At 44.5% G+C, this 25594-nt stretch overlaps 1 protein-coding gene and 1 long non-coding RNA gene across 6 annotated transcripts in view; one reads left to right on the top strand and one right to left on the bottom strand.

The window, feature by feature from the left end:
- The window catches only part of LOC121360993 (USP6 N-terminal-like protein), an 84492-nt gene that overhangs the window by 9203 nt on the left and 49695 nt on the right, over positions 1 to 25594 (top strand). For 4 of the 5 annotated variants that reach the window (XR_005956279.1, XR_005956280.1, XR_005956278.1 and 1 more), the window contains exon 2: positions 3208 to 3289. The exons of the other annotated variant lie outside the window; for it this stretch is intronic. The gene's annotated coding sequence lies outside the window, so the exon portion shown is untranslated. The remainder of the gene's footprint in view (positions 1 to 3207; positions 3290 to 25594) is intronic. 5 annotated transcript variants of the gene reach the window in all.
- On the bottom strand, positions 22116 to 25592 carry LOC121360995. The gene is made up of 3 exons (XR_005956283.1): positions 25284 to 25592; positions 22551 to 24515; positions 22116 to 22234 (listed from the first exon to the last, which is right to left on the bottom strand). It is a non-coding gene; the product is annotated as an uncharacterized LOC121360995 (long non-coding RNA).

Here is a 25594-nt window from a genome sequence, read left to right as displayed (position 1 = left end):
CCCCCCCAAAAAACATCCCCAAACCTCTTGGAGGAATTTTATTTTACTGCTGTGCCTTGGTAAGCTGCAAGGCTTGCATAGCTGTGGTGTGTTGCTGTTTGGATGCATCAGCCTAGTTTGGAGAACCTCAGAGAGCAAATCACCGGGCTGTTTTGGATTGGTCTTTAGAAAAGTGAGTGACTGAGCATGCTCAGTAGTGAATGGAGCTGTTAAACTGCTTTTACATGACTTACCCCTGTGCAAAGACAAATATATGATGGGTTGAAGCCTCATCTAGGTTTCCACATGTACCACTGTGCCATCTTTCTGAGATGCTATTCATCAGCTTTTCATCAGGTTTAGCTGATCTCAGGTTGTTCTCCTGCCAGAAATTCTTTCCCTTTATTTTCTTATTTCTGAGATGGCTTCCAGTTGAATCAAGCAAATGATGGTTGCTACCTCTAGGGTAGAGATGGCTGGGATGTGTAGAAGTGAGGGGAGGGAAAAGGCAGGAGTGCCTGTTGTGGCAGCAGAGGGTAATTCTGGATCTGTTGATCTGATGAGTATATGGGAGTGGGCATGGCTTGCTGAAGAGCAGCTGTGTAGCTCCTGGTAGAACAAGTCCTGCTTCTACTCCAGTTTCCTTTCATGCAAAAGGGTGGATTGCCAAGTGCTTTAATATTTCTGGGAGGTTACAGTGTTGGAAGAGTCCTTTGTGGGGCACTGCTGACTGATGGCTTTGTGTACATGCTGCCAGAATTTGGCTTCCCGCTTAACCCAGAGGAGGTTTCCCTCTGGGAGGACTTTGAGCACAGCTTTTAAATAAAGCTTCCTGCTGAATGCATCAAGGAGAAGATTAGATTGAATATAAGGGAGAAGTTTTCTGTGATGAGGCTGGTGAGGCACTGGAACAGGTTGCCCCCAGAAGTTGTGGATGCCCTGTCTTTGTAGTCACCCAGTATCACTCAACCCTCTGCTGCCTTGCTTCGTAACCTTTTTATATATAAACTCTGGTGAATCTATGTTTGCTGCATTAGATGAAACAAAAGTTTATCGTGTTTCTGCAGTGCTACTTCAGTCTGCAACAAGCAAGGAGTCGTCTTGGCCAAGGACACAGAAGGTCTACTGGGGTGGTGGCACTGAGAAATACATATTTTGAAGGGCAAGCTGGAGCTGCAGGAAAGTGGCAGGAGCTTAGCTATCGTGTGTCATCCATGCTCTGCATTGCCTACAGCCTGGTGGTGTCCTGGGGAGGAGCAGCCCTAGGATGAATGACTCTGCTGGGCACTGTGAGAAGGAAGTTTGGGAACCAAGGGGGAGGCTGAGCAGTCAGATTCCCTGGAACTCCACTGTGTTTCCAGTATATTTGTCTGTTGTGGGACAACATGCTTTGTCTGAGAGCTGCAGTTGCTTTGGGAGGGCAAGCCAGGCCACCTTCACATGGCTTTGATTAAATCCAGCAGCACTTAAGAAAGCTTCAGGCATCTCTTTTTGCCTTGCTTGGCAGTACTGGGAAGTGAGGACTTAGAACTTTGCCAGTGATATTTCTACAGCGTTGTATAAGAGTAGGAGTTGCGTTGAGAAAGTTGTTAAATGGAAAAGGATGTGGAGGAGGAAGGGAGAAAAGGTTGTCTGTATGGCTGCCATGTTGATACTCCCCATGTGCTGAGCCCTGGTGCAGGCATGGGTCAATACAAGTGCAGATGAAGTCCTACAGAGGTAAAGCAGCCCCCCTTCAGATTTAAGCCATGTGAAGTTAAGGTATGAATTTCCTTGCTTTCTATACCTTTAAACATAAGCTACCACTGAAGATTATAGGCCAGGCTGGATTTGTCCTGTTATTTCTGTCCTTGTAGAGCTGGTGAACAGTGTTCATTTACTGGCTTCAAAAGAACAACAGAAGACCCTCCTGGAGGTACATAACAGGAGCAAGTAACTCCTGTGTTTTGGTTAATGTAGAGCGAGAGGATGATGGAAAATTTGTGATTGAGGCTGGAGTCCAAGGTCTGTGCTGTGGTCTTGTGGACTTCAGCATTTTTGTCGTACTTAGAAATGCCTTCAGCCCTTCCATAATGTGAAAGGGGGAAATGAGTGAGAGGGAGCCACAAATGGATTAGACTTTTCTCAGTTCTTTAAATACCAGCTGGCAATGACAGTTCTCTGAATCACCTGCAGACACTGGGGAAGCAAGCAAGTCTCTCTTTCTCAGTCCAAGGTAAACCGATGTGCTAGATGAGTAAGTTTTCTCACAGTACATAATGAGGTCCAGTTGGCAGGAAGCACAAGAGACATTGTCAGGCTGATTTTGTACCTTCCTCTTGCTGGTTTGGTGTTTTGTCTCACTATTTCCTTACCTCCCTCAGCTTCCAGATCCTCTCTCTGTTGCAGTGTGTCTGAGGTTGGTCCCTCATCCACCATGTTCCTTGCTATCCCTGAACAATTGCATGAACAGGATGGGAAGAGTAAAATTATATTAGATGTGGTGACCTTTGCTTCAGTAGTATTATCAGAAAAACTTCTCCTTGTGGCTGCTTAGAATTGTTTTCAGTAAAACACTTCTGCTATCTTTTCTTTGGCATGCAGCAGGCACTTCAAATGCCTGAAGTGAGGTGTTTTTGTAGCCTGCAGAGGTGACTTTTGTCACAGCTCTTGCTCAGTGCTGGTTAAATGTCTTCTGTGTGACTAAGGTACAAAAGCTTTATACAGCCATCAGTGGAAAATATAAAGCCTTTTTTGTTATAATGATGAATCAATAATGATGATGAAAAAATGGAAGCAGCCTGGCTCTGACATCATGTGGGATTTTCCTTCTCTGCAAACTAGAAGAAATTGCACAGGTGCTGTGAAGCAGATCTTCAGCAGCATCTTAGGGAGCACAGTAGGGGCATTGTAGGTGATCCCTTCCATCCCATTCACCAGCCTCTTTTCTGCCCCTGCATGTAGATGTTATCTTCATTGCACTGGCTGTTGAGGAGGCTTTACTGGATGAACAGCCTTGGTTTGGGACTCATCATCTTGTCTTTTACTTTGGCTTCCTTCTGTGATTTTGGAGAAGTCCCCTGACAGGCTCGTGCCACGTATCTCTGCTGTGATGCCAGGGCTAGCAGGAATGTGTTCAGGGCAGGGGTCTAACACCCTCCTGATTCTCGCGAGATTGCTTTGGCATCCTTCCTTTTCACCAGCCAGCTCATTAATGCCACTAATTACTATTCTCTCTAATGCTTACAGGATTTGCCAGTTCCTGTATGCCCATGGGAATCGTGTTCTGGCTCCTTGACAGTGCTATAGGAGAAGCTGATGTTCTGAACAGGTATGTTTGTCACATTCATGGTGAGGGGAAGAGGGGCTGCATGTGGCCAGGGTGAAATGTGTGCAGAGTTTGCCTGATAGGTGTGGAATGGATCCTGTGGTGCAGACTGCTCTGCAGTGAGTAGTTATTTTTTCCATCCGGAGGTTTTGTGAAAACACCCAGGCAGAAGATAAGGTTTGCATCTAGCCTTGCTGACAACCCTCTGAAGAGAGGGCTGGAAAACAGCATTGCTGCAGAGCGGCCCCTGGGAGGCCATGCTCCTTGCTAACACAGGCACTGCCTTTTCCTTCCCGGAGCACCAGCTGGGGAATCCCGGGCGCGCTGGCGGCTGCGCAGGCGGCTGCTGCGCCCTCCTGCTCAGCTGGCCTTTGGCAGCTCCCCCGTGGCGCGCGTCCCGAGCGGGGTGGGAGGGAGCTGTGTACTTGTTGGTATCCAACCATGAACAAATCTGCTGTTGTTTTCTTAATGTATGGCAAGAACAGCCTGTAGCAGCTTATTCCTCCCTGGATAATTACTGCTCTGCTCTGCCACTGATTGCTGTCAGGAGCAGTGGAGTAGTGCCTCCCCTGCGCTCCCTGTGCATCCTTTTGCCTGAGTTATTTGGTTTGTTATTGCTTTAAGGCATCAGTACTCAAATGAAAAATCTAATCCGTGCTCTTTGCAGCTGTTTGACATTCTAAGTGCATTGCCTAAGTCAGTTGAAGTCCCTGAGATGCCAAACATGCTTTCAGTGATACCTCTTGCTATGCTACGAGCAGGTCTGCTTGCATCTCGATTTCAATTTCTGGATTATTTTGAGAAGGGGAAATTATAGGGCTGGGTTGCAGTCTACTGTTGTATTATCTGGAATTGTGTTCAGAGCTGATCAGAGGTGTGTGTGCAAGTGGAACTGGAGTGGAATATTTTGCCATCTGTGGTTGCTCGGGGGAGGTCTGAAAAGCAGGTGCATGATCCTGCTGTGGGAGTGTTTAATGGACATGGAGGGTTGGCCTGGCACACTGAACTCAAACCTTCAGCTTGCCCTAGGAGCAAAAGGAGCTCCTTCTGCATCTATCCCTCATGGATCTCATAAAAATGGCATTGCCTTGCATTTAGGTTGCCTGAATGGCCCATTTGATTGTATAAGGATATAATCACAACTTGCTGCATAGAGCTTTCTTGATCCCTAAAAAAGTGAAATGGATTCATTATGGAAAGAGATCTTTCTTGAAAACCTGGTTCATCCGGGACTGTGTGGGCAGTGCTGCAGACGTGAAGAGGAGTAGGAGTCAGGGTGGAGCTGTTTCCACCTAATTCTCCTGTATTTCCCGGGGTTTATCACAGCATGCAAGCAAACATGCCTTCCACTTTGGATCTGAAAGCACAACTGGTTAGTTGAGCACTGCCTGTGCTTCCTGTGCCTCCTGTGCCAGTCTTCTCCTTATGCTTTCCTTTTCTTAATTAACTTTCTGCTGTAAAAGGCCTCTTCTTAAAGGGAAAACCACAATAAGAAGGGAACAGCAAACGTAGGAGTGCCTCCATTTGCTAGCAAGCTGTTGCAGGTGTGTCTGAGTCAGGAGAGCCAGCACTGAGTCAGTGTCCCAGACACCCAGTGACTCAGGTGGCAAAATCCCAGGTCATTCTCTTCTCATGCCTGAATTGCAGTGGATTTCCTGTAACAAACTCTCACCTTCTGTAGTGACCAGTCAGGGAATGCCATCCTCTCCCGTAACCCCAAATGGGTTATGACCAGCTTGGTTCACTGGGGATGCAGGCACCTGGTGGTGGTGGCACTTCTCTTCCTGCCACCACAGGTAGAAAGTTGATTTATGTCAACACCCTCAACCTTACCTCAGTCCTTTCCCCAGCTTCCCCCTGCCGCCCTGCCTTGTTTTTTGTTAAGATGGGATAAGTCACAGGAGTTGCAGCTGTCTTATTGAGCTTGAGGAGATTCTTATGCAAATCTGGAGGCTGTGTTCTCCTGGCAGATCTGCTTGCATGCATTATCCGCTACTTCATTGTACTGGAAGGAGGTCTATTTTCTGAAACATGGTTTATTTTTAGTCAAGATTTTCCCTGTCTAACTGGCAAAAGTTCAGCATTTGCAGTGGGATTTGCAGAAGAAGCAATTTTGCCAAACCCTTGGACTGGGGGAAGGGAGAGGAAATGTTATATTAGCTAGCAAAAAAGCTAAATGCTGACTTTAAAAACAGCTTAGGACACTGTTGTGAGAGCATAAGGGTTGGGTAATGCAAGTTGAGAACAGCATCGTGTTGCTGCAGTGGATAACTCAGTCTGGGTTGCTCTTGCTTTTCCTTTTGATGGCTGCCACAGAGGTTAACCAGCAGTGGGTGGGAAGTGCTGCTCAGGGCAGGTGGTCAATGAGCCAACCTTTTGACCTGATCCTGAGCAGTGAATTAGCAAAGTCACCTTAACTGCAATGTCCATGGGGAAAGTTCTGTCCCTGCAGAGCATGGTGCTGTCCTGTTGCAGCCGTGTCTGGGGCTACTGGAGGCTCACTGAGGGTTGAGCTTTCTGATGATATGGAATGTATCATGCCCATGTTTGAGTACCCTTGTCAGTTACCCTGAAATGAATAGGGTGGCACATGGGATGTCCTGGGGCAGTGCTGCAGCTGTCTTCTCCTCCCCTCCCCAGCTGCTGCTCCAGGGACAAACTGTCTTCACGTGCCTCATTGCTTTCACCAACTGCTTCTAGCTACTCTGGGTCTTGTACTGGTTTCTCACATGAGCAGCAACCTTTCAGGGGTGCAGGGGCATTTTCTTCTTGGTCTTGCATTTCCTCAGGCATTTCCACCACTCCTTTTACAGAGCAATCTTTGTTACCATTAGTTGGTAGTGCTGCAAGCACCAGACATTGGAGAATGACACCAGAGAGTCAATGACTGTGTTCAAAGCCTTTGGTACTTACTCCTCTGAAAAAATGAAAGTTGATTCCACATGTGGGCATGTAAATTATTTGTTTCCTTTGCAGGTTAACTCCAGCAGTTTGCTTTATCTTTCTTTTTCTTCCTGCCCCAATTCCCCAAAAGACAATTCCATAGCAACTTTGTCATGGTTCCATTAAGAAAACAAGGAGAAATCCTTCAGTTCCAATTTTTTTCTGAATGTTTGGAAACCAGAAAAAAACCGCAGGAAGTAACACTAGGAATAGTATTTAGATGTATTCTGCATTTGGAACAAGTGGGTATATGTTGCCTGCAGGTAACAGACCTTTGTGAAAGGAAAAAGTAAGTGCCAAAATGACACTCTTCTCTCTATGGGGGACAGAACTTCTGTCTTCCTAAAGCCTGTTGTTATCTTTCTGTTAAAAACCATATGTATTAGCTGGCAAATCAGATTTGTTTTAGCTATTCAATTTTCCCTAGTTCCCTGGGGGCTTCCTAGTTGCAAACCTATTTGCAAATCCCCTGTCCATCTGGGATGCAGATGATCTCATGTGCCCCAGTGTTGATGCAGAAGTAGGCCCTGTGCTTGCCATACACCTGGCGGCCTGTGGATGTAGAGACTTCGTAAGTTTGAAGCTGTTCCTTAGGGAATGTTTGTGGGTGGTTGGGTTTTGTGGTTTTTCCTTACATTGCTAATTATTTCAGGGAAATTCCTATTTTATAAGTGCTTTCTCCCCAAAAGCAATTCTCTTCCTCTCTGTCTCTTGCCCTCAGAGGCTGGAGAACACTGATATGTTAGGAAAGCCAGTCTCTGTTTTAAATGGCCTTAAGCATATCAATATTCAGCTCAATTTCCTCTTACAGTGGCTTGCTACAAAATGAGTAGGAATCTCAGGGCATCCCTGGGTCAGCTTTTTTTTCTGATGCTCAGGAAGGTTTCATTCCAGACGGGTGAGTTTGTGGAGGAGGAGATGTCCACCTTGAGTTCCTACTCTGATAGGAAAATATTTTTTCTATCAGTGAATTTTTGCTGATATTGAACTATGCTTAAAGTATGTGGGCATGTGTTGTAATCTGCTGGCGAAGACACTGAAAATCACCCGGCTGGCCCAAAGGTTCAAGCAAACTGCTAATGTCTGAATCAATACCCTGTCTCCAGTGGTGTAACAGGAGCTGCTCTGGAAGGGCTTGGATAGAGGTTGAGCAGCCTAATTCAGCATTCCATCTGCTCTAGCTTGACCCTGTGCCTTGCAAATGTGCTGGGTTAAAGCAGGCTGAGAGCTGAACTTGGCTGGCAGCCTCCACTGCCAGGTACTGGGGTAGGTGTGGAGCTGCCACGTCTGTGGCTGAGTGCTGGAGCCCATGTGCATGGGAGGGTGCAGCACTGGGAATCCCAGCAGTCTGGGTTACCTGCAGCAAAGAACGGAGCTGACTTCGGATTGCTGTTTTTAAAACCTCTGTTTAGTGCAGCTGAGCAGTTCTGTGGGCATTCCGTAGCTGGTGCTTACCCAGCCCTCCCAGCACAACTGTGCCAGTGTCCTCAGCTTGGTTTCACAAGCAGAGACCTCACGCAGCCCTCATGGAGGGTCAGCATTTGGTGACTACCTGAATCACTGCTTATCCCCAAAGGTGCTTCTGCTCTGCTTTGCTCTGTAATTACTTGCCACGCATTGTGTCCTCCCCAGCAGCTTTCACCACGGTTTTTAAAAGGGAAGATAAGGAACAGTGGACAGATGGACATCTGGGAGGACTGCTGGTAGTGGCAGAGGGAGTGGTTTTAGCCCTGCTACTTGCATGAAGCATACTCTCCAGGCAGATCCCACTGTGATTCTTGATGAAGTTTCCCTTTTCTTGGCTGGCTCATTGGAAAACCCTTTTCACTCCAAGTTTTGTTTGGAAAGAGAGACGCCCACACAGATGGCTGCTCTTCAGTTGTCATTCATGTTGGGATTCTTTATGTTCCTTTTTGCATTACCTTCAGGTGAAATCCAGGCTTGCCAAAAACACATAACCCAGATTTAGAAAAAAACTAAACAGTAAGAATATTCTGCTTCTTCTCTTTAAGCTGAGGATGCAGTGGGCTATCTCATATTTTATCAGTTCACAAGAGATTGTGTTATTTTTTCTTTTTGGCTGAGCTTCCTTGTAGTTCACTTGTTAGTTTTCCTCATAGAAAAGGTACAGCTTTCATTAAGGGTGGTTTTGGCTATGTTTTGCTCCTTCCTTGAGACTGTCTGAGTGGTTCCACTTTTTCCAGACAAGTGCTAATCCTCTGCTTTGGAGTCCTGCTGGTCTCATCTGATAAGGTTTGGGGTGTTTTTTCCACCTAAGTGGCTCTCAGAATTGCTGGATTGATAAATAATAAGTGGGTTTAGGTCTTTGAGATATTGTGGAAGAGGGGAAGAGAAGGAGAACAATAGCATTGCTGGAGAACATGCGTTTGGTATGCTGGTGATTTATGAGACTGAAATTACAGCCTCTTGCTTGGACCCTTTGCTGGGTTCCAGGATGCTGTGGATGGCAGTCCACAAAACCTGAGTGGTCTTGCATTGCTCCTGGCCTTTTAGCTGTAGAGAAGAAGCAGAGTTAAGTCACAGCTGGCCATTGTGCAGCTGTGGTTGGACTTCAAGTGCCCTGGAGAGGATGCTGGAGGGTCCCACACAAGGGTGCAGGAAGATGAGGCTGAGAAAAAAGGTGGCAATGGCAACCTGAAGTGATAAAGGTTTCTGGTATGTTTCTAGAACTGTGGCTTGCTGTCCATTTCCTTTGTTATTTATCTAACCTTGCAAAATTGCTGTGGCAGGGCTGGTGGTAGGCTTTGGGAGGCTGGAAAGATGCCAGTACAAGGAGGTGGCTAGTGTTTCCTTCCAAGTGTATTAACTCATTCCTGAAATATGCATTTCTTCTAAAAAAAAAATTTCTAGGGTAGCTGTTTTTGGAGCCTCAGTGGCCATGCTTTGAGTGGAAATGAGACTGTCAGAGGGTTCTTCAGGAGGGCAGGGCCAGGCACATGCATAGTCTTCAATGGTGCTGACAGTGCTGCCATCAGCCCCACATGTTTCCAGACCTCCATGTTGCATGGTGAGGAGCACACCAAGGAGAAGTGTAGTCCCCCAGGGATTTAGCAGGCTGCATCTATATCAAAGAGGATTTTTTAAGGGATTGACAGTCAATCCTGCACTCCTTGTTTTTTGCCCTGGCATGGTGCCGGCAGCCCAGGTGTGGTGGCTGGGCTTGTACCACATCCAGGTGGAAGCTGTGGGAGCATTGGAGTGGGGAGGATCAGGGGGTGGAACCCTGCATGGTGTAAGTGCCAGCAGCTGCCAAAACCCCTGTGCTGGTTTTCTGCTCAGTGCAGTCCTGGATTAAACTAAGTCAAAACCAGGTTAATGGGAGCCGGGATAAATGGCTTGACTATGGTGATTTTCTTTTTGGTCTTTATTTCCTAGCATGCAATTGCTGTAATTCTTCTGTGTCACTTTCATAATTTTTGATTTCTGAAAGTATGTTTTCCTTTTTTTATTCTTTTCCTGAGGGTTTTGGGCAGTGTTTCCCAAAGCTATTGTGGTGGGTATTTCCCCTTCTTTCTCAGAAGCAGCTTTCATTTTGGAATGAATAGCTCAGCATTGTTCACATTGTATTCCACTTTTATGGGCTTTTTTTCCCCTTTGGACTTTGACAAAAGGGGAAAGCAGTCTTCTAAATACTTCTGAAGTCTTTTGGGTCACTTTGCAGAAAATATTTCTTTCCTGTTCTAGAAGGCCCCATATTCAAAAGCTCCCGGCAGGAAAGCTGTTTGCAGCACTCACATTGGAGCTTCTGAAAGCGTGGTTCTTGCATAGCTTTTGCTTGGTTTTGGCCAGTTTCAGTTAAGATTCTGTTGAATTCACCTTTGAGCAAGACTTTGTGACCTTGTCAGAGTTGACTTTCTTTGAAACACTTCTAGTGACATAACCTGCTACTACTGGTTTCTGCAGAGCATCCCACATGTTAAACCTATTCCACTCTTCCAGACCAATGCCTATTTCAAACTCCCCAAATTCCCTGCAGAAATAACAGGTTATTTACATGATCTTTATGTATATGTGTTTACCGGGCTTGACATAGCTTTGCACCAAAGTGTCTTTTTACCTATATTGCACTCAGAAGCTGAACCCTGTGGTCAGCATGGTGTACATCTGCAAACCTCCCTTGGTTTGTTCAGAGCACGATGATCTGGCTGTGCAAACACTTAAATTTGCTTCCCTAATTTAAAACAAGTTGCAGTAAAGAATTTATCTGCTCACGTACTTATGGAACTAAATATTGTTTGAGATGGGGGTTGATTTGCATTTTTGGGTTTTCCCCCTTCCACTGCAACAGCAGTGAACAGCTTTGGGTTACATCAGCCCAGGTATGTGGTACTTGTAGCATAGCAGTGATGTTTCCTAGCATGTGTCTGACTTCTTCTCCTCTCTTTTAATGATCATTGGTCTTGTTGAGTGGGCACAAGATTTCCTGGCCTGTTGGGTCCCAGGAGTCTGCTGATCCAGCAGTGAGAGGGCTTTGGTGAGCCAGCCGCAGGGGCAGGATGTGAGGCACCAACCACAGCAAGTCACTATGATCTTCTCAGCTGCCACTCGTTACCGTGACCTTGCAGCATTTGCAGTGTGTGAGCTGATGCTCAGGAGATAGATTTCCTGAGTGGTAACTGTCTGAACATGCAATCCCAGGACTTGTTGCAGCTGATCAGCCAAGTTGGATAGCTCTGACAAACAATGTGCTCCTTTGGCTATAGTTCCCCTTAAGATGGCGGGGGAAGAATAGAGGGTGGAGGCAGAGAATGGAGCACATGTAAAGATTAATAACCTCTTCTCAAGTCCTTGTTCTCTTTCATCCTTTGAATTAGCTTTTTTCCACCTAGTGTGACAACAGAATTTTGTAATAAAATCCACATGGGAGAAACCAGTGGTGTGTTTTCTAGTCAAAACAGCCTCCATGTCATCTGTTATTCAAATGGCAATAGAGAAGTGTTTGGATTAAGAGACTAGAGGTTGAATGCATGTTGAACGAATTAGTTTCTCCCCTTTAATGATGTAATGGTGATGCTGTTAGAGAAACCACAAAAGAAGAACGTTTCTCGGAGCATCGCTTCTGAATTCGTGTGTATAAACTGCAAACTCAAGTCCTTTTAATCTCAGTTAAAACCATTGGGGTTTTTTGGGAGATGCTTTTTCTTGGTTGGGTTTTGTGGTGGGACAGCAATATGTGCTTGCTGCTGGCAGTGGGTTGGTCTCAGAGCAGAGGAGCTTGTCTTCGTTTTTGAGCCCTTTTTCTCCTTTCAAGTCATGCCATGCTGTATCAACCCCTCTGAGGAGATTGGTGATAGATGTGGAGGGACAGTAATTATTTATCTTCAAAACAATGTTGAAGTATGAAGTACAAAGAAGACCATTTTCTTCACAACTGTTTGCTTATATTAACCTGGAGTAACATTCCAAGTATGGTGATGATTTTTATTTCCATAGGAAAATATGCATTTTCTTTCCTTCTTTAATTCCGTTTTTCTTAAGGTTGCTTGAAGCATCTGTTCCTTTGGCTGTTTTCAGATACCAGCCAAAAATATTGGTGTTCAGCCTTCAGAAGGCTTTATGTGTAGGTTAAAGGAAGGGGTAATTTACTAAAGGACCTAACTCTGGCACTGCAGCATCCCTTAGGTGGGTGTAGTCATCATTACCTAAAAATACCTGAGGTATAATAAGAACTTGATGATGCCCCTTCTTGAAAGAACTGGTTAGAATTAGAGGTCAATTTAAAAAATGTAATTTTTGGAAGCACTCGTATTTTACATTTTGAATATTATTTGTGAGTGAAAATGCGGTTTTCTTCTCTTACTGGCACTCAGAAGGAGATCCCGTTCAGGCATCCAAGGCAAGAGGAGCAGTAGACATCTCCATGCCGCAGTAGTTTATCTCTTTGGCTCTTTTTGCCTGGTGTATTAAAATCCCTCCAGATAGCCTGGGTTAAATTAGCTTATCCTCTACCTTAACTACAAAGCTCTCTTGAATATTTTTTGCTGTTAGTGTTGAGAGAGAAAGTAAGTAGCCTGATGCCAAGGCTATCGGTATGTTAATTGTGGGTAAAAAAAGAAAAAGGAAAAAAAAATGTGTGGACTATATTCTTGAGCTTTCCAGCCTTGGAGGTTTGGCAGGCATGTTGTGAAAGAGACTCCTGCTTTCCTGATGGAAACCCTTTGAATTAAACTTTCTTTGAGTCAAGGGACTTTGTATGTCTGTGTATGTATGGAAAAGCCTGCGAGCGTACTCGTCTCTCGGCGTCTGTGGAAAAACCAGCTGCTGTGTCTGCTTGTCTGTGTTTGTCCTGGGGATCTGCCCGAAAAGCTGTTTTTTCCATTGCTTGAGCAGAATATCAGGCTTGGCACACTTTGTTATGAAAAGTGATACAGATAGGGTTGGCAGCTGGCACACCTTTTAAAGAGCCTGTTATTATAATCTTGCCATAACTCATTAATTATGCTGTTGAGGTAATGCTAGTGGTATACTAGTCTAGCTAAAACAACTCCTATACAAACCAAGGTTCACTTTGCTTCTGTCTTTCCCATTTGGCATGCTGCAAAGGTACAAGGCAGTTTTGTTCTTCTGTACTTCCTCCCTCATTTATGTATTGGTATCTGTGATAAAATAATCCCATGCTGTTCCTAACCAGGTTGCAAAAGCCACAAGGATGATGCGTGGGAAAACAGACTTGGTGTTAATAATTTAGCAGCTAGATCATAGAATCAGAGTGGTTTGGATTGGAAGAGACCTTAAAGATTGTCTCATTCAACTCCCCTGCCAAAAGGAGGAACACCTTCCACTAGACCAGTTATAAGACCTAATGCTTTCTTAATAGTTGCAGTTGTACCCATGAAAATATGATTCATGTATTGATAAGAACACCCTGCAAAAGGTGTTTCTGCCTGTGTAAAGCCTCACTTGTAGATGTAGCTGTTCATATTTGTACCTAACTATGAATTTATCTAATGAAGGATTAGATATTGGACTGCACTTGAAGAGTCACAGTGGTTGTGCTTACTGAGAACTCTATAAAGCTGCGTTGATCTGTAAATTGGGCAATCACCTTCTTTTTTTTTTGTGGAAATGTGACCCTAACAAAGAGAAGTCTTTAGATTAATTTCAATTACATACTGTTTTCCTTCCAAATCTAGAATTTCAATTTATGAAAGTAGCAGGGGAACAGAGGCTTATTTTATGTTCTCAAGAGGATTTTTGGGATACCCTTTGCAGCAGAGAGGCAAGGAGCTGTCAGCTTTCCCCATTTGCTGCACCTGTCCCCTGGTGTGCTCTTGTCTACAGAGCAGATGCTGGGAGGACACCAGCTCAATGCAAGCTCTGCACTAAAATGCTCTGCTGGTCTGAGGTAAGTGTAATTGCTGCATCTCTTTCCTGAGGGCTGAGCTATTCACCTTCCCTGGAAATGAAGAGGAAAAAAATCAGCTGTATTAGCAGATCAAAAAAGAGCAATCTGCCAGCCTTCCTAATGCACAGGTCACACCATGCCTGGAGCTGGGCTTTTTGTTAAGAGCAGGTCAAATAAGAAAAGCAAGCAAACCTCTGAACAAAACAGAAACCAAAACTAACAAAGGAAGCATCTGCTATTCAGATGAACTGATATAGGTGAGGGAGGAAAAAACAAGTCATCAGAGACTTCCAAAGGCTTGCTGCTTCAGCTGGGAATCTGCAGCTTGGAGATGGCAGGCACTTTATAGTGTGGGGGTGATACAGATGGTTCTATGGTGCTATCCTAGGCAAAAGCAGGCTGGGTGATGAGAAGTGGCTGATGATGCTGAGCTAGGATGCAGAGGCTACAAGGCCAAGACTCTGGTCTTGCTCTGTTCAGAAGAGTTGAGATGTGCCTCTCCAGGGCAGCTCAGGTTCTCTTGTGGGCAGGCAGGAAGGAAGGAAGGAAACTTTGTCCCAGCATTGGCCTGTGTTTTCACTTTGCATGTTAAAGTGGAGTGTGGCACTGGTTTGTGGCAGTGCTGAGGGACTTGTTTGGCCACTCTGAATGAGCATCTCTCCACAGCAGCAGGAGAGGAGCCCTGGCCCACAGGGCACTTCAGGCTGAAGTAGGTTGGTTCATTTGAAAGTCTGGCACAAGGCAGTGATGCTTAGGTTGCTGTTTTTATTACCACAGCATTTGGAATGCTGGGTTAGGGATGCATCCCTGCAAGCACAGAAGCAGGAGGACTGTTTGTTCTGGTTACTCTCCTAGTTGCCAGAAGCCCAACTGGTTCAAGGTGAGAGAAGAAGGAAGAGAAAGGGCTGTTTTAGCTGGATGCCAAATACAAAGAGGGGATGTAATGTGCCTGCAGGCTGCATCGTCGGCACATAAACCTAGTGAACAGGAGAGAGGACAGACTGCTTGTATTGGCACTGCTGTCAGCTCTCATTTTCACACAGCTGGGGGACCATGAATGCACAGACCCCATTGTTGGGATGTCCTGGTTTTAACATTCTCAGCTGAGGGATTTGTCAGCTCCAAAGCATAACATGTTTCTGTGTGCACCTTTCCAGTAGCAAAGGGTTTCACGTCCTTTGCTGAGTGTCCCTTCCAGCCCCGGAGCTGCTTAGTGCCGTATTGCTTATCTGCATTTCTCTGTGGAGCAAGAGATGACGGGCCCACAGTTTCTAGTTGTGATCATCACTCTCATTATTACTGTCTGCAATGTCCACAGAGCTCAGTTTTTTATTTAACCAGCAACTGGTGAGAGAATCCTCATGAAATTTTGCTAACTTAAGATTTTAGTTCCTTAAAATTTTTGGCTTCTTCTAGTCAGAAATGAGTAACCTGGTGTGAGAGTACCTCAGTGCTCTTAGTATGCATGAACACTTGAAGCAGCTGCCTAGGATGGGAAGCACAACAGTAGCACAAAGAATCAGAAGCATTTTGTCAGCCTGGTTGGAAAGTAGCTGCAGCAGTGAGCAAATGATTCCTTCTTATGTGCACATGCCGTGTCTGATATCCAGGCAGAATGCTGACAAGCTGCTGTGCACTGGAGGACAAGTTGAATGATCTGCATAAAGTCCTTAAGATTTCCTCTCTCAAAGCAGAAGTGGCTAAAAAGCCTTCAGAAGAAGAAGAAGCATGTCTGATTTTGTTGTTAATTTGTTCTGGAGGGTTGGTTGCTACAAGGAGAAGGATCTCTGCTCCAGGTTACTGGTTTTGGATCTGCTTCTGGTTCAAGGAGATAGAGGTGTCCTCTGTGTGAGCCATTAACCTGTTTCCTGGACCTTGTGTTCATGCATCTTCTGATAGACAGAGAGGCCTTAGAGTCAAGTGGATCAGCTTCCTCCCTGCCATGAATATTTCCAGTGGTAATGAAAGATATTTTTGTTTTGGAGGCAAAACACACCCAAAGACACCCTGGAAGGTTTGTTTGTGCCAGGTTTTAATTCAGATACTTAGTGAAACAGGAACAGCTTGAAAACAGTGCCCTGGTCCTTCAGCTGCCTGAGAAGTGCAGGAGTAAAGTGGCTTAAAGCTCCTTCAGTTCAGCAGTGTGCACAGCACTGCCTTCCTGTTCCTTGTGAGTGCACTGATTTTCACAGACTTCCAGCATCAGCTACCGATTAATGCCTTTGAGAGGGTTTGCTGTGCGTGGGAAAGCTGTGGTGCAGAGAGGTGCTCTTGCTGTGTCTTCCTGGAAATTTGTCGTGTCTGGTGGCGCAAGAGGTTTGTAACCATGATCTGCTTGTTGCAGCATTTAAGATTGCAGTGGTCTGTGTGGCAGGGATGTCCAAGCAGATGGAGATGCCTCTTGCCCTCAGATTTCCTCTACAAAGTTTGTGGCCCATTAATCATGAGGGTGTGTGTCTTTTCCAATGGGCTGATAGATGTAGATGGAAAAATTTTGTGTCACACACTGGGGATCTCTGTCCTGGAGTTTGAGATGTGGCTTTGAACTTAAAACACTTGCAGCTTCTGTTTCAGAGTGCCATGCTGTAGTGTGGAATTTTCTGGGTCTCCCGTCAGAGGAGGAAGGAATTAATCTGACTCCATGTTTTTAGAAGGTTAATTTATTATTTTATTATATTATATTAAATAATGCTATACTAAGCTATACAAAAAAAAAAAAAAAAAAAAAAAACAAAAAAAAAAAACAAACAAAAACATAAAAAAGAAAAAAAAAAAAAAAAAAAAAAAAAAAAAAAACAACAACAAACAAAAAAAAACCAGAGAAAAGATGCAAACATAAAGCTAGAAAGATACTAATAAAAAACCCGTGATTCTCTCTTCAGAGAGTTCAACACAGCTGGCCGTAATTGGCCAATAAGTAAAAACAATTCACATACAACCAATAAAACATACACCTGTTAGTAAACAATGTCCAAACCACATTCCAAAACAACAAAACACAAGAGAAACAAATCAAATAATTATTGTTTTCATTTTTCTCTGAAGCTTCTCAGCTTCTCAGGAGAAAAATCCTAGCAAAGGGATTTTTCCAGAAAATATGACAGTGACACCATGGAGAAGACAGAACATGCTGTATCTCACTGCTTGGGGCTCTGCACCAGAGAAAACATTTCCCCTCTGAATCCTCTGTCCAGAAAAGATGTTCTCTGCAAGAACAGTTGGAAGTATCTGTGGTTCCCTCTTGTTCTGCTTGTATTTCAGAGCCCTGTCAGAGACAGTCTCTTTAAGATGCCAGGTCAAAGGGTTTAAATGCTGGAGACCAAACCTTCCCCAGCTTTGCTGTAATGCCTATGTGTGGTACCTCAAGAATGGAAGACCTGCCACACTGGCTCCAGCCAAGGTCCAGATTGGCCAGTATCCTACCCTGGTGACAACCAAAGTGGATCCTCAGGGAAGGAGGAGTCTCAAGATTCAACAGTTGCACTGGTGTTGTCCTCCTGCAGTTTCCATGGTACTTTGCAGACTCTTTCTGTAACTCGCTCTGAGTAGCAGAGCATGCCACAACACAATTCTGGGTCACTTGGAAGAAGTATTTCCTCCTTCTGGTTAACTTTTTTTTATCTGCTGTCTCATGATCTTTCACTGTGAATAGTTGATCTTTGCTCCTAACGTGGTTTGTATTACACCAGTGGGTCCTGCAGGTTGTTTTCTTTCTTGCCTGAGTACATAGGTACCTTTTTTTGAGGTACCCACAGCTTAATATTTCGTGATGATCCACTGTCTGCTTTGGCTGTGCTGCTCTGAAGTCTGAATTCAGGCGGATGTTTTGTGGATGCTTTGAAGGGGATTAGAACTGACCTCTAATTGAAGGGAAAATGGAGTAATGTCAGACTTAGTTGCAAAAGCATTCTGTGCTTCTAGCTGGAAGAGTTGTTGACCATACTGAAGAGAAGGAATTTAGAAACATGCCCACATGACCCCATGTCTATTACTCAGCAGGCATTTTTGTTGCACATCTTGCATTTATTTTCTTGCTAAAACTTTAGGCAATTGATCAGTGTTGCCATTCTGTAACTGAACACCCCTTTGCAATGTCTGCCTCTCCAGCCAAAAATGAAGTGAGAGTGATGTTAGCTAACGACATGATCTCAGCAATTCATCTAGATGAAGACAGAAGTTGGCTGCTCTCTCCATTTATTCACTTAGTATAAGGTACTGAAAGCCACAAATTAACTCATTTCAGTTTTCCAAATGCTGTGATAAGAAAATAACCAGCCCCATTTCCTAAAATTTTCCAGAGCTGATGTCCGTGCACATAGAAAAATCCAACACATCCAAAGCCCAACTCACATGTTCCTGTACAAGAGCACTACTACTTGAGATGGCTTGATGGAAATAATGGTGCATCCAGCAAATAGATCATCATGTTCCACAATAGATAGTACACTTAACAGCAGCTTAACTTCTGTTTTGTCTGTAGGTTTTTCTCATCTCCCCTCAGCAAAGATTTATATTTGAATGTCTATGGATTTCTGTGTTGTGCATATTGCTTGGTATGGACTTCGGGGACAATGGGAAAGCTGTGCCAGCTCTTGCATCAGGTGAGGTGGAGGAAGGGAGCAGCCCAGAAGTTGAGCCTACAGATTTCTACTTCTCTGCTAAGCCTTGTGTTTTTTCTGTGCTGGTCCACATTAGAGGACTGGAGATGCATCAACAACAATAGAGTAAAAACTGTATGGTAAGTTCTGCTGAAACTGTTTTGTGTGTCTTGGTTTCTCTTTCCAATGGAATTTCCTTGAAACTGTCTTCTCATCTTCTGGTGCCTGCTCCTGTGTCAGATTGAGAACAGCCTTTGTCTATGGCCAGGGCTCCCAAGCACTAATTTGTAGCCATGATATTTTATGAAAAATCTGTTGCTAGGATTTTTCCGTCCTGAGGAGCTGAGGAGCCTCAGGAAAGAAATGTAAACAATAACTGTCTCTGCTGCTGTGGAATGCAACAGGTGCATCTGTGATTGGTGCATGTTGGTTGTTTCTAATTAAGAGCCAATCACAGATGCAGCTGCATCAGACTCTAAGAGTCACAAGATTTTGTTACTCATTCTATTCTTGTTCTTTCATGCCTTCTGATCAGTCTTTTCTATCTATTATTTTAGTATAGGTTTAATGTAATATTTTAATATAATATATATCATAATATAATAAACCAGCTTTCTGAAAACATGGAGTCCAGACTCGCGTCTCCACACATGCGGTGTTCCCAACACTAATTGCTAAGTCTGAGCAGAGGACATAGCTGCCTGCCTGATCAGATGCTGATGGCTTGGCAGGACATTTCCTCTCCTCCTACTTTTTGGGTGGTCCCACAGTCTGCGAGACTTGTATTCACTGTGCATGCAGGATTTGTTCTTCTCCTGTGACCAGAACATGACTGGTGTTTCTTTAGGAATAACAGCAACAGAACCAGGTAGCCATCATCTGCTCTCCAAAAAGCATTTGGTTGCTGTTTTCCCTTATGCTACAATAGAGCACTGCAGAATTCTCTGTCTTTTGCTTCAAATGCAAGTAGCTTTCTTTGGTCTTTTGTGTTCCTGAAGAACCTTGTGGCAACACTACACCAAAATTCTGCTGTTCAAGTTGAGTTGTGCCACGGCCATATCCTTCCCGAAGGGAGGAACAGAGCCTGGATCAAAGATGGCAGATGTTACGCATTAAACAAGGTGACTTGCCACAGTCTATCTGGCATCAGTGGTCCTGGGAGCTAAACTTTTGTGGGGCTTGGTGTGCCTCTGTGTCCTTTCCACTGAGATGAAACTTGGCACAATCTGGCTTTGCAAAGCAGAGTAAAATGCTGTTGGAGAATTTACTGCTGACCCTCTGCCTTTCAGCTGGAGCAGAGCCTGCAGAAGAGTGCCAGCCTTTGTCAATCTGAATTCAAGGGGCTGCTGTCCCCCAAGGTGCAGGGGATGGAGAAACCTTGCAGCAGGTTGGGAGCAGGGAGCATCTGTGGCTGTGTGAGCGTTCTGTGCTCACGTGGCAGAGAATGTCTGTCAAGGCACGGGTTTACAAACAGAGGAGCTCATTAACGGTAGAGCAGCCGGATGGTGTGGCAGAAGGCCCGGACTTGGGTACGCTTTTGAGCAGCTACTCGAAGGAGGAGGCAATTGCTGAAACATTCATAAACTTGACTATAAGCAGACTTCCCAGTTGCCTCATCCTCAATGAAGACAAAGGAGTGCAGCCAGGAGCTGCTGTACTCATCCCAGGAGAGATGGCAGGGAGCAGCAGGCTCCAGAGTTAATTCTCTTCATTAGTTCCCATAAAAAATTTCCACCTTCAAAAGCCTAAATGAGCAGAGGCCTGCCAGAGCAATACCCTGAGTGGTAGCTCTTCCTCTTTTTTTCCCTCTCATCTTGTGAGGTTCATATAGAGGAGAATGCTCTTGGAATCTTAAGAAAAATAGCAACAAAACAATGCAAAACGTTGGCTATAAAAAGCCTACTTATTTGTTGCATATGTTGAAATGTGACAATGGGAGCATCTCATGCAAGCCTCTTGTTATTTTAGCTTTTACGCTTTGACTCGTATGTAATACTTGTAATACTTTTTAAAATATTATTCCCTTATATTTGGAAATAAGGGTACAGTGGTTTAGCTTCCAAATGCCTTCATTCTCTGCATGTCTCTCAAGGCAGCCAGGTGTGCTGTACCTGGTTTTATGGCTCTATGTCTCTCACAAGCTAGGCTGACCTATCTGGTTGATAGCATTTTCCCACACTGTTGTCTTGTTTTCCTTTTTAAGTTTTCTCCTGTTTTCCTCCTGAAAAGTAACGGTGGGTGGTGTGAGGAGCAGAGTCAGAAATTCACTGCTGCACTTGTCCTCAGTTCACCCTCTCACGTCTCTCGCCATGACAGCCTGTGTTAGCAAAGATGACAGTGTGTTAGCCAGAAGAAGTACATTTTTTTGCTGTTTGAGGAATTGCCTAATCATTACATGCCTCAGTTTCCCCATTTAAGAATGTGTTCTTTAAAACTGCCTGTTTTCCCCCAAGTTTGTATTTCTTTCAAACAGATATGAATTTTGTTATAGGTCTTCTGCAGCAATGCTGTCGTGAATCCGATGCTGCTTCCTCCAGAGAGGCTCAAAGTGCTTCTGTGCATCAATTAGGGAATGGCCTCCATAACAGGACAGAACTTGAAAGTGGTTCTTTTTGTTTTTTGATTGGTTTTTTTTTTTTATTTTTAAGGTACTTTTGCAGATGTTGTGCTTAAAGGCTTCTATATTTAATACCCTAAATCTTGGAATGTGGCTCCATAACAGTACATAGTGGGATTTGGAAAAAGTCTGCTAAAATTGTATATAAGGAATAGTGAAACAGTTAGGTCATGTTAAAGTTGTTAGACTTTCTGGTGCTAGTGCATGTCTTTTGGGGTTTTTTAAGGGAATGTTTTTCTTTTTAAAAATACAAATAATTAGACAAATGTCGAATTTGTCTTCCATTTTAAACAAATGTCCCTTTTTTAGAATGGTGATATTTTTTCTAGTAAATGGCTTTTTAGTGGGAGCTGCCTTGCTCTTTCCATCTGATCTCTGTGCCCACATCTCTGAGTTTCCATTGCAGAAAGGAAGGGATTCTGGTGCCAGCAGGCAAACTTCAAAAGCTGCAGCGCAGGGAAGTTCGCAGTTCTGAGGCATTTGGAATGAGCAAGAAATAAAATAACACCAAAACCCCTTAAATTTTTACTGCCATGCAAAAATAAAAGAAAAACTTGCTTCTTGGTTCCTGTAGTTCTTGTCATGCTAAAGTACTGAAATGTAATAATCTGGTCATCCCCTAAAAAGAACCTGAAATGTTTAGGAGCACTCAGTAGCTTTTAAAGAAAATATGATATTTTACCTGTTGAATGCTGCAGTTGTGCTGTCACACTCGATTACTTAAAATGGGACTTTTGTATGCTGTTTGGATGCTGTTTAAATGCAGGATACAGGTAATGGCTCTCTTCCCCCACATGCAATATGGGGACATTGACTGTGTTTGTCACAAACACAATGACTGGTGTTTGTCACACCACAGAACCAAGTGGTAGTTGTGCTCACCCCCATGCCCAGCATCCCACTCCAGCCATCCTGGTGGAGCTGAGTTTGGATTAGGCAATATTTTGCTATCCAAGCCTCCTAAGAGCCTATTGAGAGGGAAGGGGAATGACTTTTCTTTCCAAGAGCAGCTGAATGCAGTGCCCTAGTTACCATGGTTTTTTAAATGGAGTACTTCAGAGGATGTACAAAAGCATCTTTAGTACTTGCAGTACAAGGAGAATGAAAGGACCTAGATTGTGTCAGCAGTGTAGTGGAGGCTTAAGTGAGTATCATTCATTCATTGTTAGGAGATGGCCCAATTTGGATTGTATTTATGGAATTGGAGGGGAGAATGGACCTGTTTCAGATTACTTTTGAGCTTTAAATGTACTTACAGGCTTTGTGTAGGAATTGCATTGGCTCCCTCTGGGTAAACAGAGCCTTTCCCCATGAGGAAACAACATGAGGGTGTTCCCCATATAGTGGAACAGTGATGCATCCTGGCTTGTCTTGTGCTGCCAAAATGGGTTGATTAATGCCACATCTCTCCACATGGCAATGTACTGGATGGGGAAAAAAATGAGTTGTCAGACAGAACTTGCCCAGCTGATTTTTATTTATTTTATTTCATTTTCCTGCAAAGATTTTAAAGCCCCAGTTACTGTATAATTTGCTGGCTGGTTCTAGCTAAGCAGATCCTTAGCTGAAGGCTGTGGCCTTGCAAAGGACTGGTGAAGGTAATAGGTTGTGAAATCTGCACACAGTGGGATGCTTCTTTTGGTTGGGTTTCACACCACTCCCCCCCCCACCCCCGTAAAACAGCGGGTGGTCTGTTTTAAATGCCGCCTGTGTCATGATTCATTGGCTCCTTCTTTTTACCTGGCTGTGATGGCAATATCTGCATCTCCTCCTGGGAGTCTCCTACTGTCCTTTAAACAGTTTAGGTACTGCTGAGAGGAACGTGTCATCTGCAGATTCTGTGAAGGATGTAATTTCTTGAATTATTTTTTTTCTCCTGGTTGGGTTCCTGTAGTCATTACATTAAACTCAACCCTGATGGTGCAAACTGCTTTCAGAAGAGTTCAGAGCAGAAACTGCTGTGCTTAAACCCATCTGCAAATTTGAGAGGGGGAAGTGAGAAGATGAGCATGGAAAACTCATAAGGAACTGAAGCTCAGCTTTTTCAGCAAACACTACAAGTTAGTTCAGATGGGCCTTGTGTGAAGAGCAGTGGAAATCTGAGTTGCATTGTCAATTCATTAGCAGCATTCACATTCATTTCAGTGGAGCCAGGGTTGCAATCTCCCACTAAGCGATGCTTTAAGTCTGTGCTTCTTCCCCAGGAGAGACACATCTGCCTCACATCCTCTGCAGCCTGCTGTTAAAGGGAGCCCTTTACCCATGGAGAGCAGGAGAAATGCATCCATCCCTTCCTACAGCTGTCCCAGCCAGCCACAGTCTGGTCTGCTCCAAAGCGGGGCTGCATTCCAGCTCTGGAGGTGTATGGCAGGATGGTCACCGGGACACCCGCTGGAGGAAGAGAGGGCTGCAAGCACTTAGAGACTGGATTTGTTCCTTCAAAGATACCATCAGCTGCAAAGTCTGCATGCATCCAAGCACCAGTGCATCCATGTCCAAGCTCTGCTGGCACAACTTGTCTTCTGCATTAAGGGAAGTTGTTGCTCTGTAAGAATCAGCATCCTATGCTTTTAGGTTTACAGAGAACCTGCTGGCTGGAAGGCCAAGGTACAAACAGTATGTTAAATGCAGGTGTACTTCACAGCTGGAGGTGGGGGCTGGCAGGTGGTCTCACAGGGTAGGGTCCCTGGGGTCTGCCAGCACACCAATATCAGAGAAGCAGCAGGTTGCCTGCAGCAACTGCAGAATTGAACATGTAGGGGCAAACTGGCATTTCCTCCTTTTCCTGGCTTTCTCAGGAGTTCAGATGGTAGATTTTGATAACTAAAGGCTTAGTACAGAGAGGTCTGTCTAGTGTGGGGTATGTAAACCTCAGTTCAGGCTTGGATATGTTCCTTTTCTGTCTGTAGGAGGTATAGGCTGATAATTCTGTTCCATTCCTTTTTTCCTTCCTGTTTTGTTGTTTTTTTTTTATTTTTGAATTTTTCACTCCAATTTCATCGTGTTGGTCCAAGTGAAGGGTAATAAAAATTAAGTGACTTGGCCTGCCTCTTACACAGCTACTGCCATGTATAGTTAGCAGTTTAATGAGAAATGAGGCAAGGCAGAGCTTATTTTGCTCTCATATAGCCAAACTGGCTGTGTAGGACTTAGGAGTAAGATGGGAGAGTAATTGAGTGTGATGTTGTGATACTTAGGGCAAGATCACAGGAAAAGCATTGTATTCCTTTGAACAGGATGAAGCCTTTCACATGATTTTTTTTTTTTTAAACTTTAATTCTGTAATCTTGATCTGTTATCTAAGAGCAGGAAGACGTCCTAAATTTGGAAATGTATTTCATCTCCTTGAGGAGCAAAAGATTCCATCTTGCTCTGTCTAGGGAGCCCTGGTGTTCCCCTGGTGTGGGGCATCTTGTTTGGCAATTGCTGGGGCTTGCTGTGCCCAGGGCAATGCACTGAGAGACCTTTAAACTTGCTTTAGTGCTGGAGGATTTTTCATCCGTTGCTGTTGGCTCACCTCCAAGGTATGTTGTGGGCTGTGCAGTGCTTGCCCACACAAATGTCCCCCAGACTTCCCCTTCACTGTGTCTCTCATACCTGAGAAGTCACTCCAGAGCAGCTCTTCACTGGTGCTTCCCACTTGGTGAAATCTGCCTGTATGGGTTGTCTGTCACTGATCTGGTAGGCTGACTCCTTCTGAGCTCACTGGAGTTTCAGAAGAAATAAAATAATTTAATGTCAGTGGCCTTGTGTCAGGAGGTTTGGTTACTGCTTTCTTGTTCACCCTGCTAGCTTTTCTCCTAGACTTCTTAGGCATGTGCAGATTATAATTTAATTTCCTCTTGAATTTAATAATTTTGAAAGGACTAAAATCAATAGCTGTTTGGACGTGTGATTTGGGATGCGAAAACTTTCATGCCTTTCTCTTCTACGGCAGATAATGCTTCAGGTGCAAGGGGAAGCAGAGGGCTCTCCTGTAAAACAATCTTCTGCTTGTCTGCAGCCAGAGTCCTGTTTTCAAGCCCTATGGAGTAATGTTGGGATACTCTTAATCTCATGTGTGACCCTCAGCTTTTAAAGAGCACAGCTGAGCCTGCTTTTTTACCTTGGCAAGTTTGAGTCCCATGTGCTGTGGTCCTCAAACTTAGCGTTCAGAGAGTGGCTTTTCTGCCACTGCGCTGGTATTTTTAACCTGGTTTCAATGTAACATCCCTGTCTGCTTTCTCCTAGTAACCTTTTGCCCCATTTCCCCTCATTCGTGTGGAGTAGAAACCCTACAGAGTTTATTTTCTACTTTCTGGGGAGATGTAGTCTTAAGTTAATTGAGGGAAGACAGATGGGACCTGGCAACTTTTCGTATGCCAGCAGGCCATCAAGGGTAAAAACGAAATGTCTGATGGCTTGCCAGGATGAGCTTGTTAGTGTATTGCCCCAGGGTGGTTAGGACTCGGGACGGGGGGAACAACTACTTACAAAGTTGGCCTGCAGTAGTTAAAGTGTCCACAGAACAGATGACACACATGCCCCACTCTTCGGAGATTGCTGGTGGTGCAGCCACCCAAGGACCCGCTGTCTGGATGGGGGAGCCTTCGGATTGTGGTGTGACATCCTTGAGCATCCTTACCGTGGCTGGGTGTGGAAGTTACAGGGTTGGCTTGCTCATCACCTGCCTGGGTTGCACTGTTGCATCCTTGAAGCCCCGGGGGGGAACTGTGAGCTCTTTTCTTGAAAAACAAAAGGCAAAGTGCTACAAACCACAACAGCTTCCACGCTAAAAATACCAT

The sequence above is a fragment of the Pyrgilauda ruficollis genome, unplaced genomic scaffold (assembly GCF_017590135.1).
Source record: "Pyrgilauda ruficollis isolate IOZ18807 unplaced genomic scaffold, ASM1759013v1 scaffold55, whole genome shotgun sequence".
Lineage (NCBI taxonomy): Eukaryota > Metazoa > Chordata > Aves > Passeriformes > Passeridae > Pyrgilauda > Pyrgilauda ruficollis.
This window is presented reverse-complemented; position numbering and strand designations above follow the sequence as displayed.